Source organism: Salvelinus alpinus, chromosome 36 (assembly GCF_045679555.1).
Source record: "Salvelinus alpinus chromosome 36, SLU_Salpinus.1, whole genome shotgun sequence".
Classification (NCBI taxonomy): Eukaryota; Metazoa; Chordata; class Actinopteri; order Salmoniformes; family Salmonidae; genus Salvelinus; species Salvelinus alpinus.
In genome coordinates this window covers 416,744-434,902 of record NC_092121.1, presented here as the reverse complement: position 1 = coordinate 434,902, position 18,159 = coordinate 416,744, and the positions used below count along the sequence as shown (strand labels likewise).

At 45.6% G+C, this 18,159-nt stretch overlaps 1 protein-coding gene across 2 annotated transcripts in view; it reads left to right on the top strand.

Moving 5' to 3' along the window:
• LOC139565469 (calmodulin-regulated spectrin-associated protein 3-like) overlaps nt 1-18,159 on the top strand; it is a 67,800-nt gene that overhangs the window by 22,515 nt on the left and 27,126 nt on the right. The gene's annotated exons all lie outside the window — the stretch shown is intronic.

Here is an 18,159-nt window from a genome sequence, read left to right as displayed (position 1 = left end):
CTAGTAATGTGTTTTTTGTTGGGGGGAGGGGACAACAATGTTATCCAGATGTAAACCAAGGTGGCTTAGCAGTTCAGACGTCTTTTTCTGTTCCGTATTTGTCGTGTCCTGTATATATATATATTTACACCTTTCCTCGCATCTCTTTTATTTATTTTATTATCCAAGAACTCAACTACAAAAGCTTTCCTGCAAAAGCTTTCCTGCAACCCGCTTCACCAATTACAAAAAGTATTATTTACCTCAATCTGAAAATCCATCGTGGAAGCTAGCCAGGGGCTAATTCAGAAGCTAGCCTGAAAGCTAACCAGAAGCTACTCCGATAGCTAGCCAGAAGCTAATCTGTAGCTGCCCCGAAATTAGCCGGTTTGCTGGCTAGCGTTGGTGTTTCAGCTGCCCACGTTTAGTGGTCATCAGCTATTCCTTTAGCTCGATAATCTACCGGCACTTTTGTGCAACGCGACTCGGACCGGAGCATTCCGGGACTCTTTTTCTCTCAGTTTCCCCGGATTCCAGCCGCAGGCTCTGGACACTTGCACCTTGATTTCGCAGCTAGCTAGCTGCAAACCGTGTGACTATTGGCTTACGTCGACCCCGGCGCAAACTCAAATCATTCTGGAGCTAGCCAGCTGAGGAGTTCCATCACCATCCGGACCCGTTTCTTTTGTTGCTGCTGCAGATACGGAACCCCACCGGGCCTTCACGACTGACTGCCGCGACTGACTGCCGACGTTATCTGCCCGAGGGATTTATCCAACTGGCACCTCCGTCCCGACGTTACCTGAACGCTCATCTGAGGCCCGCTAATCGTTAGCTGTCTTATCGGCTGCTATTTGAACAAGTATATCGGACAACTATTATTATTATTATTATTTATTTATTTTTTCCTTGGGTCACTATATCTATTTCGCCAATTTGGATTGATCCCCTCTACCACACGGAACCCCACTACACGGAACCCCACTAACCTACCGACGGAAACGCACGAGGTATCTACAAACAGACCTCCATCCTATGCTGCTACCGATAGCCATATACCCGGCCAGCTGTCTGGATCGCCACGACCCCAACCAACCTCTACTCACTGGACCCTTATTGATCACTCGATTAGCATGCCTCTCCTTAATGTAAATATGCCTTGTCCATTGCTGTTCTGGTTAGTGTTTATTGGCTTATTTCACTGTAGAGATTCTAGCCCTGCTCTCTATACCATATCCAACCTCTCAGTTCCACCACCCACATATGCGATGACATCACCTGGTTTCAATGATGTTTCTAGAGACAATATCTCTCTCATCATCACTCAATACCTAGGTTTACCTCCACTGTATTCACATCCTACCATACCTTTGTCTGTACATTATTCCTTTAAACTATTTTATCGCCCCCAGAAACCTCCTTTTACTCTCTGCTCTAGTAGCTCTAGGCGACCAATTCTCATAGCTTTTAGCCGTACCCTTATCCTACTCCTCCTCTGTTCCTCTGGTGATGTAGAGGTGAATCCAGGCCCTGCAGTACCTGGCTCCACTCCTATTCCCCAGGCGCTCTCTTTTGATGACTTCTGTAACCGTAATAGCCTTGGCTTCATGCATGTTAACATTAGAAGCCTCCTCCCTAAGTTTGTTTTGTTCACTGCTTTAGCACACTCTGCCAACCCGGATGTTTTAGCCGTGTCTGAATCCTGGCTTAGAAAGACCACCAAAAATTCAGACATTTTCATCCCCAATTACAAGATTTTCAGACAAGATAGAACGGCCAAAGGGGGCGGTGTTGCAATCTACTGCAAAGACTGCCTGCAGAGTTCTGTTATACTATCCAGGTCTGTTCCCAAACAATTTGAACTTCTACTTTTAAAAATCCACCTCTCTAAAAACAAGTCCCTCACCGTTGCCGCCTGCTATAGACCACCCTCTGCCCCCAGCTGTGCTCTGGACACTATGTGAACTGATTGCCCCCCATCTATCTTCAGAGCTCGTGCTGCTAGGCGACCTAAATTTGAACATGCTCAACACCCCAGCCACCCTACAATCTAAGCTTGATGCCCTCAATCTCACACAAATTATCAATGAACCTACCAGGTACCACCCCAATTCCGTAAACACGGGTACCCTCATAGATATCATCCTAACAAACTTGCCCTCCAAATACACCTCTGCTGTTTTCAACCAAGATCTCAGCGATCACTGCCTCATTGCCTGCATCCGTAATGGGTCAGCGGTCAAACGACCTCCACTCATCACTGTCAAACGCTCCCTGAAACACTTCAGCGAGCAGGCCTTTCTAATCGACCTGGCCGGGGTATCCTGGAAGGATATTGATCTCATCCCGTCAGTAGAGGATGCCTGGTCATTTTTTTTAAATGCCTTCCTCACCATCTTGAATAAGCATGCCCCATTCAAGAAATTTAGAACCAGGAACAGATATAGCCCTTGGTTCTCTCCTGACCTGACTGCCCTTAACCAACAGAAAAACATCCTATGGCGTTCTGCATTAGCATCGAACAGCCCCCGTGATATGCAACTTTTCAGGGAAGCCAGAAACCAATATACACAGGCAGTTAGAACAGCCAAGGCTAGCTTTTTCAAGCAGAAATTTGCTTCCTGCAACACAAATTCAAAAAAGTTCTGGGACACCGTAAAGTCCATGGAGAATAAGAACACCTCCTCCCAGCTTCCAACCGCTCTGAAGATAGGAAACACTGTCACCACCGACAAATCCACTATAATTGAGAATTTCAATAAGCATTTTTCTACGGCTGGCCATGCTTTCCACCTGGCTACCCCTACCCCGGACAACAGCACTGCCCTCCCCTCTGCTACTCGCCCAAGCCTTCCCCATTTCTCTTTCTCCCAAATACAGTCAGCTGATGTTCTAAATGAGCTGCAAAATCTGGACCCTTACAAATCAGCCGGGCTAGATAATCTGGACCCTTTCTTTCTAAAACTATCTGCTGAAATTGTTGCCACCCCTATTACTAGCCTCTTCAACCTTTCTTTCGTGTCGTCTGAGATCCCCAAAGATTGGAAAGCAGCTGCGGTTATCCCCCTCTTCAAAGGGGGGGACACCCTTGACCCTAACTGCTACAGACCTATATCTATCCTACCCTGCCTTTCTAAGGTCTTCGAAAGCCAAGTCAACAAACAGATTACCGACCATTTCGAATCCCACCACACCTTCTCCGCTATGCAATCTGGTTTCAGAGCTGGTCATGGGTGCACCTCAGCCACGCTCAAGGTCATAAACGATATCGTAACCGCCATCGATAGGAAACAATACTGTGCAGCCGTATTCATTGACCTGGCCAAGGCCTTTGACTCTGTCAATCACCACATCCTCATTGGCAGACTCGACAGCCTTGGTTTCTCTGATTGCCTCGCCTGGTTCACCAACTACTTCTCTGATCGAGTTCAGTGTGTCAAATCGGAGGGTCTGTTGTCCGGGCCTCTGGCAGTCTCTATGGGGGTGCCACAGGGTTCAATTCTTGGACCGACTCTCTTCTCTGTTTACATCAATGATGTCGCTCTTGCTGCTGGTGATTCTCTGATCCACCTCTACGCAGACGACACTATTCTGTATACTTCTGGCCCTTCTTTTGACACTGTGTTAACAACCCTCCAGGCGAGCTTCAATGCCATACAACTCTCCTTCCGTGGCCTCCAACTGCTCTTAAATACAAGTAAAACCAAATGCATGCTCTTCAACCGATCGCTGCCTGCTCCTGCCCGCCTGTCCAACATCACTACTTTGGACGGCTCTGACTTAGAATATGTGGACAACTACAAATACCTAGGTGTCTGGTTAGACTGTAAACTCTCCTTCCAGACTCACATCAAACATCTCCAATCCAAAGTCAAATCTAGAATTGGCTTCCTATTCCGCAACAAAGCATCCTTTACTCATGCTGCCAAACATACCCTTGTAAAACTGACCATCCTACCAATCCTCGACTTCGGTGATGTCATTTACAAAATAGCCTCCAAAACCCTACTCAATAAATTGGATGCAGTCTATCACAGTGCCATCCGTTTTGTCACCAAAGCCCCATATACTACCCACCACTGCGACCTGTACACTCTCGTTGGCTGGCCCTCGCTTCATACTCGTCGCCAAACCCACTGGTTCCAGGTCATCTACAAGACCCTGCTAGGTAAAGTCCCCCCTTATCTCAGCTCGCTGGTCACCATAGCAGCACCTACCTGTAGCACGCGCTCCAGCAGGTATATCTCTCTAGTCACCCCCAAAACCAATTCTTCCTTTGGACGCCTCTCCTTCCAGTTCTCTGCTGCCAATGACTGGAACGAACTACAAAAATCTCTGAAACTGGAAACACCTATCTCCCTCACTAGCTTTAAGCACCAGCTGTCAGAGCAGCTTATAGATTACTGCACCTGTACATAACCCATCTACAATTTAGCCCAAACAACTACCTCTTTACCTACTGTATTTATTTATTAATTTATTTTGCTCCTTTGCACCCCATTATTTCTGTCTCTACTTTGCACTTTCTTCCACTGCAAACCAACCATTCCAGTGTTTTTTTAGTTTTTATTTTACTTGCTGTGTTGTACTCACTTCGCCTCCATGGCCTTTTATATTTTTATTTATTTATACATATATTTGTTTGCCTTCACCTCCCTTATCTCACCTCACTTGCTCACATTGTATATAGACTTATTTTTTTTTCACTGTATTATTGACTATATGTTTGTTTTACTCCATGTGTAACTATGTGTTGTTGTATGTGTCGAACTGCTTTGCTTTATCTTGGCCAGGTCGCAATTGTAAATGAGAACGTGTTCTCAATTTGCCTACCTGGTTAAATAAAGGTTAAATAAATAAAATAAAATAAAAAAGATGGGAGGGTTGTAAAAAGCTGGCACAGCACAAATTGTTGTGGTTTTGCTGCTGCTGCAGTATTTAGTATCTAGCTTGACATGTCAATACTCAGGGAGCCATGTGCTGTCAGAGGGGCGGAGGGGTGCCGGGTAGCGCATCAGCTCCACCCAACCCTGCCGCGCTGCAACCCCCCCCCCCGCTGGCTGGCTGTCTGATCCTTCTGTTTGTCCCCCTGTCTAAACCCTGGATTTCATGGGGGCTGTGGCTGGGGGAGAGGGGTTGAGATATAATCAGATTTCACCTCCTTTGGTGTTTGTTTTCCTCTTGTTGTTATTATTGACATGGATGATCGTCGCAGTATTCCCAATGCAGCAATTAATGACTTCCTTATAGACAGGTTAATATATAGCTTAATATTATATTATTTAATTATTGGAGGATCTGTTATATCAAAGCCGGTCAGCTCGAGGATTCTGAGCAGAGCGACCCGGTGTTAAGCCGGTGGGGGAGTAGAGCACCACCGCCACGCCCAGGATTGTGGGTGCTGAGGAGCATTGTGAGTCAGATTGTTGGTTGTTATGGCGATTTGGCTGGCAGAGTGTGTGCCCTATGTTCCAGGTTTGCACCTCTCTCTCCCTTCTCATTAAGGTGAACTTGTGATTTGGCTTAGCGAGCTCCGCAGGGTCAGGACGGGAAATATGTGACCCCAACCCCTCCTCTCTTCCTCTTTACTCTGCTCTCATTCCACGCTTTTGTTGTGAATGGCCCTGTAGTCTACTCCCTCCTGAATGATCACTGTATTACACCATAGTGAAATAACTCTATTCAGTGAGAATAAGCTCTATCTGGACAAAATGTTGATTTACGCAATATGCACATACACTTTTCAATTCACATTAGCTACGGGAATGTCACGAGCCGAGAGGGTTTGGTTGACTTTCTTGCTTACGCAACAATTCGCAAGCATGTGCAGACAATTTAAAGGGTTTATTTTGTCTTCTGTACACTCATTACATTTTGTTTCACGACAAAATCACAGAGTCACTACCATCTAAAGCTAACATGTCTTCATCAAGTTACATTAGACTATCAAAATGAACGATTACCCCTCTAATACGAATATAGAAGTACAGTAGGCCTACCTTACAAAATTACAACAAACCATGCTTAATTTTTATCAATATCATGCTAGGCTACATGTGGTAAAAGAAAATTGCGATTGAAAACTTTGGAATAATTCACCAGGGAGTTGTTGAGCTGTTTTATATGGAAGCCCATTCCTGCCACCCAAAAATAAAATGCATATAGATCTTACATATAGGTTATGTTTCTTCATTTGTAGCATTGTGTGGCGATTTCAATCTATCCATGTTGCAGAGATCAACACAGCAGGTCCGCCGGCAAACGTGTGGCAACCTGGCATTTGCCCCAGCACTTTTAATTAGGTTTAATACAAAATATTGACACACAGTGTTGAAAAAAAGAGGGACAACATAATGTTTTTTTATTTAATTTATTCTCCTCATGGTTTGTTTGACAGGATTTTAATGTTTTCATTCTCCAGGAGTTTTTTTAAAACCATATGATCTGATAAGAAAAAATCTGGTCCTATCATAGTTAGTAATAAATCAGCTGTAATTTTTTTTTATGTCATACCCAGAGTTTTACCTGGTTAGGTTAGCCTACCAGACCAAGAACTACTCTGGGCCCCAGGAAAACAATTCCCCCCAATCTGGGACCTGTGGTGCCACCTCCGAAATCACCACACAATGTTACAAATGAAACAACATTTATTCTATTTGTATGATCTATCTCAAAAATGTTGACTTAAGTAGTTTGACTTGCACATCTCAACATTTTGTAGACATAGACTTTTTTTTATGGTGGTGGGAATGGGCGCCCATAGTTTTACGTGGCTCAGCAGGCAGCAGCTACTGCGACAATTTCACAATGTAACAACGAAATATATTTAATGTAAACTCAAATATAAGGAACATTTCAGCCATTTCAAAAACATTGCTCTGCTTTTACCATTTTATACTGGAGGAGTGTTGAGCTCAACGAGACAGTTGTTTACACTGCCCTGCTAAGAGGGGGGAAACTGTCAAGCGTGACCTTCGGAGGTAGCGCTCGAGACGTTAAGTATTGTCGCTTGAATCGATACCTCTCGAATGTCCCTTTGCTATCGTCAATGTGAAACCGACCTCAGTCTCCTCCTCCTCCCATTCTGTCACTCTCTCACATTCCCCTCTACTGTCAGTCCTTCTCTCTTTCTCTCTCTGTCCAAAATACCACACTCTGACTCTCTCATTTTAACATGAACATTATGTTAATGGTCCTTTTGTTTGTGAACTGTGTCTGAGTCTCTTTGGATGCTTTACTGCATTTCCCTCCACTTTTTGTGTTTTATAAATTGAACACTTAAAAAGGCAGCCTTTGCAGCTACATGATGGCAAATGGCTCAGCTCCACATCCAGTCACTCTGTTGTGTGTAATCAATGTCAGGGAGTGGTGTTCTGACTGAATAAGTGTGACTGAATCTCTCTCCCCATTAGAGAGAGCTGCTGGCTGGAAATGGCATCCCCATCCCCCCTCAGACAGCCCAGCTCAACCCAGACCATGCAGACATCATGACAGCTCTATCCCCATGCTACCCTGAATGCTCTCAACCCTTGTCTTTCCTCTCTCTCCCTGGCCCTGCACTGACTGTGCTACCAGATTGCCCCTGTCTCTCCCCTCAGCCCCTGTCTCTCCCCTCAGCCCCTGTCTCTCCTCTCAGCAGTGTGTCCATGTGTGCGCGCTATGATGACTACCAGTCAGGGAGAATTTGAGTAAAATAAAAAAAATTGGAGTAAAACAACGAGTTAAAGGGGCCCAGCACTGGTTAGTTACAGATCAGGCTCAGACTAGAGAGGGGTTGAGATGGAAGAAAGGGCCACCCTGACAAGGGAATCTGTTATGACCTGTCTGTCCTCTCTACTGCCGTACTTTTGACCAGGCCCCATTGGTCTCTGGTCAAAAGTAGTGCACTATGTAGCGAATAGTGTGCCATTTGGGACTCAGACAGGGTTAATGATTATAACAGAGAGAGGGGGATGTGGTTAGCCAATAGAGAGAAGGGAGGAGGCCCGCTGCTGGTATGCTGCTGCTGTGTGAATTCATGTCAGGCACAGGCTGCGTCCCAAATGGAACCCTATTTAATGCACTACTTTACTATACCTAATATAGTGCACTACTTGTGACCAGGGCCCATAGAGTTCTGGTCAAAACAGGGCTGGGCTGTATACCGTATTTTACTATATAACGGCAATGATGCACGGACCGGTTTGGGTTTGTACTTTACCTTCTATAACGGTATTTCAATGTTATTATTATTATTTTTTTTACGTTATACTATTTTTATAGTTTACTCTGTTTGATACTTGAGTCGTCTTGCTCCCTCTCCTCCTGCTGCATGCCGCTTCCCCTACACCGTTCCCTGTCATACAAGGAGAGAGCAGTTGCTCGACCATGGAGTCACGAGCACGTTCTTGCCGTTCACTCTGCAGTCTAATGTTCTATAACGCTATTAGTTTGTATTTTACTGTATGCAAACTACTGTCTGCTAGTTTGTCTTTTCTTAGCAAGCTGTGGCTAAAATAAATTGTGATCCTCTAATGCTAATCTCTAGTTAGCTGGCTAAAGTTAGCTAACTTGCTAAATGAACTAAGATTCAGAGCAAGCACAGATAACTAATACAGCCTGGGACCAGTACTGGTGCAGGCCTAGCATGTTGTTTATGCAACGGTATCTTCTAAATCGGAGAGGAATAGGCGAAGCATGAGTATGTAATAACAAAAGTGTATAAATTGTACAAAATGCGGAAACAGTATAAAACTATAAAATATTTGAATGGAGAAAGCCCCATTGAAATCACTTATAATGTTGCCACCCTAGGGTCATGAACTACTCATGAAGCAGATTTAGAACTTTTACTATTCAAAAACATCATACCGTCAAATGTGAAAATATTGTGATAAAATATTTTGGCCATATCGCCCAGCCTAGGTCAAAAGCAATACACTTTTTAGGGAGTAGGGTACCATTTCTGGATGATTTTGTTGTACGTTATGTGAAACTGACACTAATAGAGGGGGAGACAAAGATAGAATCATCATTGCTCAGAGTGGTAGATTAATGTACAAGGGGCAGACGAGAAGCAACTGTTACAATGTTGAACAAGTAGTCACGTAAACGACCGCAGTACAATTATTGCAATGGTTACATTTCTATATTTTCTGTGTCCTCTGTATCTATTGTAATGTTTGAATGAAACATTTATCCTCTTCAGCCAGTGTTGCACCAAATTACTCTCCCCTGTCTTAGCTATACATCAGTCCTCAGCCCGTCTCTGTCCTCAGCCCATCTCTGCCCCCGTCTCTGTCCTCAGCCTGTCTCCATTTCTCCCCCATCCCCTGTTTCTGCCCTCAACCCCTGTCTGTGCCTTGTCTCTATCCTCAACCCATCTCCATTTCTCCCCTCAGCCTGTCTCTGTCCTCTGCTGCTCTCACTGTCCTCGCCCCCAGTCTCTGTCTGCAGTGATGTGGATCCTTAGAATGAGCAATACCAGGCAAAAAAGGCAAAACTGATCCTAGATCAGCACTCCTGCTCTGAAACTAAATACAGGCCTTCAGGAGAGCCCAAGGACCTCCCGAGTAGTGCAGCGGTCTAACGCACCGCATCACAGTGCTAGCTGTGCCATTAGAGATCCTGGTTTGAGTCCAGGCTCTGTCGCAGCCGGCCGCGACATAGGCAAGGTGCAGTAGATGGTATAAAATTCAGCATATGCATGTGATATGAGTAAGGTAAGATATGTAAACATTATTAAAGTGGCATTATTGAAAGTGGCATTGTTTAAAGTGACTAGTGATCCATTTATTAAAGTGTCCAGTGATTGGGTCTCAATGTGGGCAGCAGCTTCTCTGAGTTAGCGATTGCTGTTTAGCAGTCTGATGGCCTTGAGATAGAAGCTGTTTCTCAATCTCTCGGTCCCAGCTTTGATGCACCTGTACTGACCTCAATGATAGCGGTGTGAACAGGCAAAAAAGGCTAAACTGATCCTAGATCAGCACTCCTGCTCTGAAACACTTTATGAATACAAATCAAAATCAAATCAAATTTTATTTGTCACATACACATGGTTAGCAGATGTTAATGCGAGTGTAGTGAAATGCTTGTGCTTCTAGTTCCGACAATGCAGTAATAACCAACGAGTAATCTAACCTAACAGTTCCACAACTACTACCTTATACACACAAGTGTAAAGGGATAAAGAATATGTACACAAAGATATATGAATGAGTGATGGAACAGAACGGCATAGGCAAGATGCAGTAGATGGTATCGAGTACAGTATATACATATGAGATGAGTAATGTAGGGTATGTAAACATAAAAGTGCATAGTTTAAAGTGGCTAGTGATACATGTATTACATAAAGATGGCAAGATGCAGTAGATGATATAGAGTACAGTATATACATTTATATTAAGTGGCATTGTTTAGAGTGGCTAGTGATACATTTTTGATAAATTTCCATAAATTTCCATTATTAAAGTGAGCTGGAGTTGAGTCAGTATGTTGGCAGCAGCCACTCGATGTTAGTGATGGCTGTTTAACAGTCTGGTGGCCTTGAGATAGAAGCTGTTTTTCAGTCTCTCGGTCCCTGCTTTGATGCACCTGTACTGACCTTGACTTCTGGATGATAGCGGGGTGAACAGGCAGTGGCTCGGGTGGTTGTTGTCCTTGATGATCTTTATGGCCTTCCTGTGACATCGGGTGGTGTAGGTGTCCTGGAGGGCAGATAGTTTGCCCCCAGTGATGCGTTGTGCAGACCTCACTACCCTCTGGAGAGCCTTACGGTTGTCGTACCAGGCGGTGATACAGCCCGACAGGATGCTCTCGATTGTGCATCTGTAAAAGTTTGTGAGTGCTTTTGGTGACAAGCCGAATTTCTTCAGCCATCTGAGGTTGAAGAGGTGCTGCTGCGCCTTCTTCACAACGCTGTCTGTGTGGGTAGACCAATTCAGTTTGTCCGTGATGTGTACGCCGAGGAACTTAAAACTTACTAACCTCTCCACTACACTCTCCACTATAGGGGGGTGCTCCCTCAGCTGTTTCCTGAAGTCCACAATCATCTCCTTTGTTTTGTTGACGTTGAGTGTGAGGTTATTTTCCTGACACCACACTCCGAGGGCCCTCACCTCCTCCCTGTAGGCCGTCTTGTCGTTGTTGGTAATCAAGTATACCACTGTAGTGTCGTTCGCAAACTTGATGATTGAGTTGGAGGCGTGCATGGCCACGCAGTCGTGGGTGAACAGGGAGTACAGGAGAGGGCTCAGAACGCACCCTTGTGGGGCCCCAGTGTTGAGGATCAGCGGGGTGGAGATGTTGTTACCTACCCTCACCACCTGGGGTCGGCCCGTCAGGAAGTCCAGTACCCAGTTGCACAGGACGGGGTCGAGACCCAGGGTCTCGAGCTTGATGACGAGTTTGGAGGGTACTATGGTGTTAAATGCTGAGCTGTAGTCGATGAACAACATTCTCACATAGGTATTCCTCTTGTCCAGATGTATTAGGGCAGTGTGCAGTGTGATTGCGATTGCATGGTCTGTGGACCTATTGGGGCGGTAAGCAAATTGGAGTGGGTCTAGGGTGTCAGGTAGGGTGGAGGTGATATGGTCCTTGACTAGTCTCTCAAAGCACTTCATGATGACGGAAGTGAGTGCTACGGGGCGGTAGTCGTTTAGCTCAGTTACCTTAGCTTTCTGGGGAACAGGAACAATGGTGGCCCTCTTGAAGCATGTGGGAACAGCAGACTGGGATAAGGATTGATTGAATATGTCCGTAAACACACCAGCCAGCCGGCTGGGGATGCCGTCTGGGCCTGTAGCCTTGCGAGGGTTAACACGTTTAAATGTTTTACTCACTTCGGCTGCAGTGAAGGAGAGTCCGCAGGTTTTGGTAGCGGGCCGTGTTAGTGGCGCTGTATTGTCCTCAAAGCGAAAAAAGAAGTTATTTAGTCTCTCTGGGAGCAAGACATCCTGGTCCGCGACGGGGCTGGTTTTGTTTTTGTAATCAGTGATTGACTGTAGACCCTGCCACATACCTCTTGTGTCTGAGCCGTTGAATTGCAACTATACTTTGTCTCTATACTGACGCTTAGCTTGTTTGAATGCCTTGCGGAGGGAATAGCTACACTGTTTGTATTTGGTCATGTTTCCGGTCACCTTGCCCTTGTTAAAAGCAGTGGTTTGCGCTTTCAGTTTCGTGCGAATGCTGCCATCAATCCACAGTTTCTGGTTTGGGAATGTTTTAATAGTTGTTGTGGGTATGACATCGCCGATGCACTTTCTAATGAACTCGCTCACCGAATCAGCGTATTCGTCAATGTTGTTGTTGGACGCAATGCGGAACATATCCCAATCCACGTGATCGAAGCAGTCTTGAAGCGTGGAATCAGATTGGTCGGACCAGCGTTGAACAGACCTGAGCGCGGGAGCTTCTTGTTTTAGTTTCTGTCTGTAGGCTGGAAGCAACAGAATGGAGTCGTGGTCAGCTTTTCCGAAAGGAGGGCGGGGGAGGGCCTTATATGCGTCGCGGAAGTTAGAATAACAATGATCCAGGATTTTACCAGCCCTGGTTGCGCAATCGATATGCTGATAGAATTTAGGGAGTCTTGCTTTCAGATTAGCCTTGTTAAAATCCCCAGCTACAATGAATGCAGCCTCAGGATATGTGGTTTCCAGTTTACATAGAGTCAAATTAAGTTCGTTCAGGGCCCTCGATGTGTCTGCTTGGGGGGAATATATACGGCTGTGATTATAATCGAAGAGAATTCCCTTGGTAGATAATGCGGTCGACATTTGATTGTGAGGAATTCTAAGTCAGGTGTTATGATCACACCACGTCTCGTTAATCATAAGGCATACACCCCCGCCCCTCTTCTTACCAGAAAGATGCTTGTTTCTGTCGGCGCGATGCGTGAAGAAACCAGCTGGCTGCACCGACTCCGATAGCGTCTCTCGTGTGAGCCATGTTTCCGTGAAGCAAAGAACGTTAGTCTCTGATGTCTCTCTGGAAGGCAACCCTTGCTCGGATTTCATCAACCTTGTTGTCAAGAGACTGGACATTGGCGAGTAGTATGCTAGGGAGGGGTGCGCGATGTGCCCGTCTCCGGAGCCTGACCAGAAGACCGCTTCGTTTGCCCCTTTTACGGCGACGTTGTTTAGGTTCGCCGGCTGGGATCAGATCCATTGTCCTGGGTGGAAGGCAAAACACAGGATCCGCTTCGGGAAAGTCATATTCCTGGTCGTAATGATGGTGAGTTGACGTTGCTTTTATATTCAGTAGTTCCTCCCGACTGTATGTAATAAAACCTAAGATTACCTGGGGTACCAATGTAAGAAATAACACGTACAAAAACTAAATACTGCATAGTTTCCTAGGAACGCGAAGCGAGGCGGCCATCTCTGTTGGCGCCGGAAGTACTATACAGGCCTTCAAGAGAGCCCAAGGGCCTCCCGAGTCGTGCAGTGGTCTAACGCACCGCATCACAGTGCTAGCTGTGCCATTAGAGATCCTGGTTTGAGTCCAGGCTCTGTCGTGGCTTGTGATATGATCATTGACTAGCCTCTCAAAGCACTTTATGATGACAGAAGTGAGTGCTACGGGGCGGAAGTCATTTAGTTCAGCTATCTTTGCCTTCTTGGGTACAGGAACAATGGTAGCCATTTTGAAGCATATGGGGACAGCAGACTGGGATAGGGATTGATTGAATATGTCTGTAAACACACCAGCCAGCTGGTTGGCGCATGCTCTGAGGACGCGGCTAGGGATGCCGTCTGGGCCAGCAGCCTTGCAAGGGTTAACATGTTTAAATGTTTAACTCACATCAGCCACTGAGAAGGAGAGGGGGGAGCCGCAGTCTTTGTTAGCGAGCCGCAACGGTGGCACTGTATTATCCTCAAAGCGGGCAAAGAAGGTGTTTAGTTTGTCTGGTAGCGTGACGTCGGTATCCGTGACTTGGCTGTTTTTGTTTTTGTAGTCTGTGATTTCCTGTAGACCCTGCCACATACGTCTCGTGTCTGAGCTGTTGAATTGCGCCTCCACCTTTTCCCTGCATTTCACTTGTTTGATTGCCTTGCAGAGGGAATAACTACACTGTTTATATTCAGCCATATCACCAGACCTCTTTCCATGGTTAAATGCAGTGGATCGCGCTTTCAGTTTTTCGTGAATGCCGCCGCCATCCATCCACTGTTTCTGGTTAGGGTAGGTTTTAACAGTCACAGTGGGAACGACATCTCCAATGCACTTATTTATAAACGCACTCATCGAGGAAGCATATCGATCAATGTCGTTCTCTGAGGCTGACTGGAACATATTCCAGTCCATGTGATCAAAACAATCTTGGAGCATGGCTTCCGATTGGTCAGACCAGCGTTGAATGGTTCTCGTCACTGGTACGTCCTATTTGAGTTTCTGCCTATAAGCCAGGACTAGCAAGATGGCGTCGTGGTCGGATTTGCCGAAGTGAGGGTGGAGGAGGGCTTTGTATGCATTGCGGAAGTTAGAGTAGCAGTGGTCGAGAGTATTAGCCTTTCGTGTCATGCAATCAATATGCTGATAAAATTTAGGTAACATTGATCTCAAATTTGCTTTGTTAATCCCCAGCTACAATAAATGCAGCAGGTATATCCAGTTTACATAGTCGAGTGAAGTGTCTTGAGGGCCGTCTTGGTGTTCGCTTGAGGGGGGATGTACACAGCTGTGACGATAACTGACGAGAATTCTCTTGGTAGATAGAATGGCCGGCATTTGATTGTAAGAAATTCTAGGTCGGGTGGGCAGAAGGACTTGAGTTCCTGTGTGTTGTTATGATCACACCATGAGTTGTTCATCGTCATGCACCCCCGCCCTTCCTGTTCCCGGTGGCTGGACCAATTCCGACAACATATCCCGAGAGAGCCATGTTTCTGTGAAACAGTGAATGCTACAATCTCTGATGTCTGTCTGGAAGGCAACCCTTGCTCGAATTTCGTCTACCTTGTTGTCAAGAGAATGGACATTGGTGAGTCGTATACACTAAAATGTTTATTAAAGAACACTTGTGGGGGCAGGAATTGGTGTCGGTCAGTTGTAGAGCCAGTCCATAGGAAACCAAAGCTGGTAAACCAGACTAAATGCTGTGCTTTCCAGGCTAGACTAACACTGCCTGGCTGTCTGCACACTGAGTTGTCTGTTTCTGACTCTGCCCTGCTGTCTGACTCTGCCCTGCTGTCTGTTTTTTGGTCTTTCTCTATCTGTCCTTGAGACCTACTGAAAACCCTAAGAGCACTTATTTAAATCCAACCCACCAGACTCACTAACTTACTCTCCTTCACCTGCCCTAATTTGATTAGGTCAGAGCATTGCGTTTCTATGAACAGTTCTAGACTTTACCACAGATAGAACGATGAGACAGATATTTCACCAGATGTATAAATGTGAAGCATCCCCTTAGCGTTTCCACTCACTACCAAATATGGTAGTGAGAGGAAGCTCACTGGCCAACTGAGAGAGAAGATGGAACGAGATGGTTTTTGGGGGGACATTCTGCACATTTTCTTATCGATGAAACATTTGATTTCAATACAGTTTTCTGTTCCCAAAACTAGAATGTTTTATGAACAGAGTGGACTAAGTTTTGTAGACTTTACCCTTTGTAAAAGTTTAAAGGAGTGCAAAGGCGAAAAGAGTTATTGCACACGCACACTTCAGAGGAGGTGTTCCCTTACGGAAATATGCAGATGTCTGCTAGAACGCACCAATAGGATATCGCTAACTCATGCTTGGCTCTGCCCATCTCCTTGCTTGTTCTGGTCAATATGACTAATTTGTTCCCATTGGAAACGACAGGTTGTCATCTATCTTGGATTAGTTATACAAATCTTTGACTTTACTAACTGGGTCAAAGGTTGTTCTAGTAACCGGTGGCGAGCAGTGGAGGTTACATGTACCTCTATAGGCCCACTTCTCAGAACCTGTGGTCTGTGTCCCTGAAATATTTATTAAGAACACTTATGGGAGCAGCAAGCAGTAAGCAAGCATTACCTTATTGCTTCAGTTTGTTTGTTTTTGTCCAATTTTGAATGTTCATAAATATTCTTACCTCAATCCTCCTCAGCCCCACTGGTAAATGCCTAAAGGCAGAGTCTTTCCCTAGTTTTTATAATGTTAAGGGAAACACTGTATGAGAGGAAGCATTTACATTATACTGTGTGTTTACGGACGTATTCAATCAATCCATAGCCCAGTCTGCTGCTCCCACATGCTTCAAGAGGGCCACCGTTGTTCCTGTTCCCAAGAAAGCTAAGGTAACTGAGCTAAATGACTAACGCCCCGTAGCACTCACTTCCGTCATCATGAAGTGCTTTGAGAGACTAGTCAAGGACCATATCACCTCCACCCTACCTGACACCCTAGACCCACTCCAATTTGCTTACCGCCCCAATAGGTCCACAGACCATGCAATCGCAATCACACTGCACACTGCCCTAACCCATCTGGACATGAGGAATACCTATGTAAGAATGCTGTTCATCGACTACAGCTCGGCATTTAACACCATAGTACCCTCCAAACTCGTCATTACGCTAGAGACCCTGGGTCTCGACCCCGCCCTGTGCAACTGGGTCCTGGACTTCCTGACGGGCCGCCCCCAGGTGGTGAGGGTAGGAAACATCTCCACCCCACTGATCTTCAACACTGGGGCCCCACAAGGGTGTGTTCTCAGCCCTCTCCTGTACTCCCTGTTCACCCATGACTGAGTGGCCATGCACGCCTCCAACTCAATCATCAAGTTTGCAGAAGACACTACAGTGGTAGGCTTGATTACCAACAACGACGAGACGGCCTACAGGAAGGTGGTCAGGGCTCTCGGAGTGTGGTGTCAGGAAAATAAACCCACTCAACGTCAACAAAACAAAGGAGATGATCGTGGACTTCAGGAAACAGCAGAGGGAGCAGCCCCCTATCCACATTGACGGGACAGCAGTGGAGGTGGAAAGTTTTAAGTTCCTCGGCGTACACATCACGGACAAACTGAAATGGTCCACCCACACAGACAGTGTGGTGAAGAAGGCGCAGCAGCGCCTCTTCAACCTCAGGAGGCTGAAGAAATTCGGCTTGTCACCAAAAACACCCACAAACTTTACAGATCGAGAGCATCCTGTCGGGCTGTATCACCACCTGGTACGGCAACTGCTCCGCCCACAACCGTAAGGCTCTCCAGAGGGTAGTGAGGTCTGCACAACGCATCACCGGGGGCAATCTACCTGCCCTCCAGGACACCTACACCACCCGTTGTCACAGGAAGGCCAAAAAGATCATCAAGGACAACAACCACCCGAGCCACTGCCTGTTCACCCCGCTATCATCCAGAAGGCAAGGTCAGTACAGGTGCATCAAAGCTGGGACCGAGAGACTGAATAACAGCTTCTATCTCAAGGCCATCAGACTGTTAAACAGCCATCACTAACATTGAGTGGCTGCTGCCAACATACTGACTCAAATCTCTAGCCACTTTAATAATTACAAATTGGATGTAATAAATGTATCACTAGCCACTTTAAACAATGCCACTTTATATAATGTTTACATTACTCATCTCATATGTATATACTGTACTCTATACCATCTACTGCATCTTGCCTATGCCGTTTGGCCATCGCTCATCCATATATTTTTATGTACATATTCTTATTCATTCCTTTACACTTGTGTGTATAAGGTTGTTGGGAAATTGTTAGATTACTTGTTAGATATTGCTGCATGGTCGGAGCTAGAAGCACAAGCATTTCGCTACACTCACATTAACATCTGATAACCATGTGTATGTGACAAATACAATTTGATTTGTATGTTCAAGTCACAGTGTGCAGTTGTAGACTTAGAGCATTGCCCCAACTGGCAGCCTTTTGAAGGCCCTCTGGTCAATTTCCCCGAAAAATCTGCAGTTTTTCCTATTGTCAGTCACTTCTAGTCAGTCAATTAGCCTATGTCAGTTAAACATTTTTTGATTGCTAAATTAGTTTAGCGGCCAGCTACGTAAACTTGTTATCATGGTTGAAATCCCGGGGGGGGGGGCCCACAATTGATTTTGTTAGTCTCATTCAGATATCATAAACTCAGGGAAAAAAAGAAACGTCCTCCCACTTTCAACTGCGTTTATTTTCAGCAAACTTAACATGTGTAAATATTTGTATGAACGTAACAAGATTCAACAACTGAGACATAAACTGA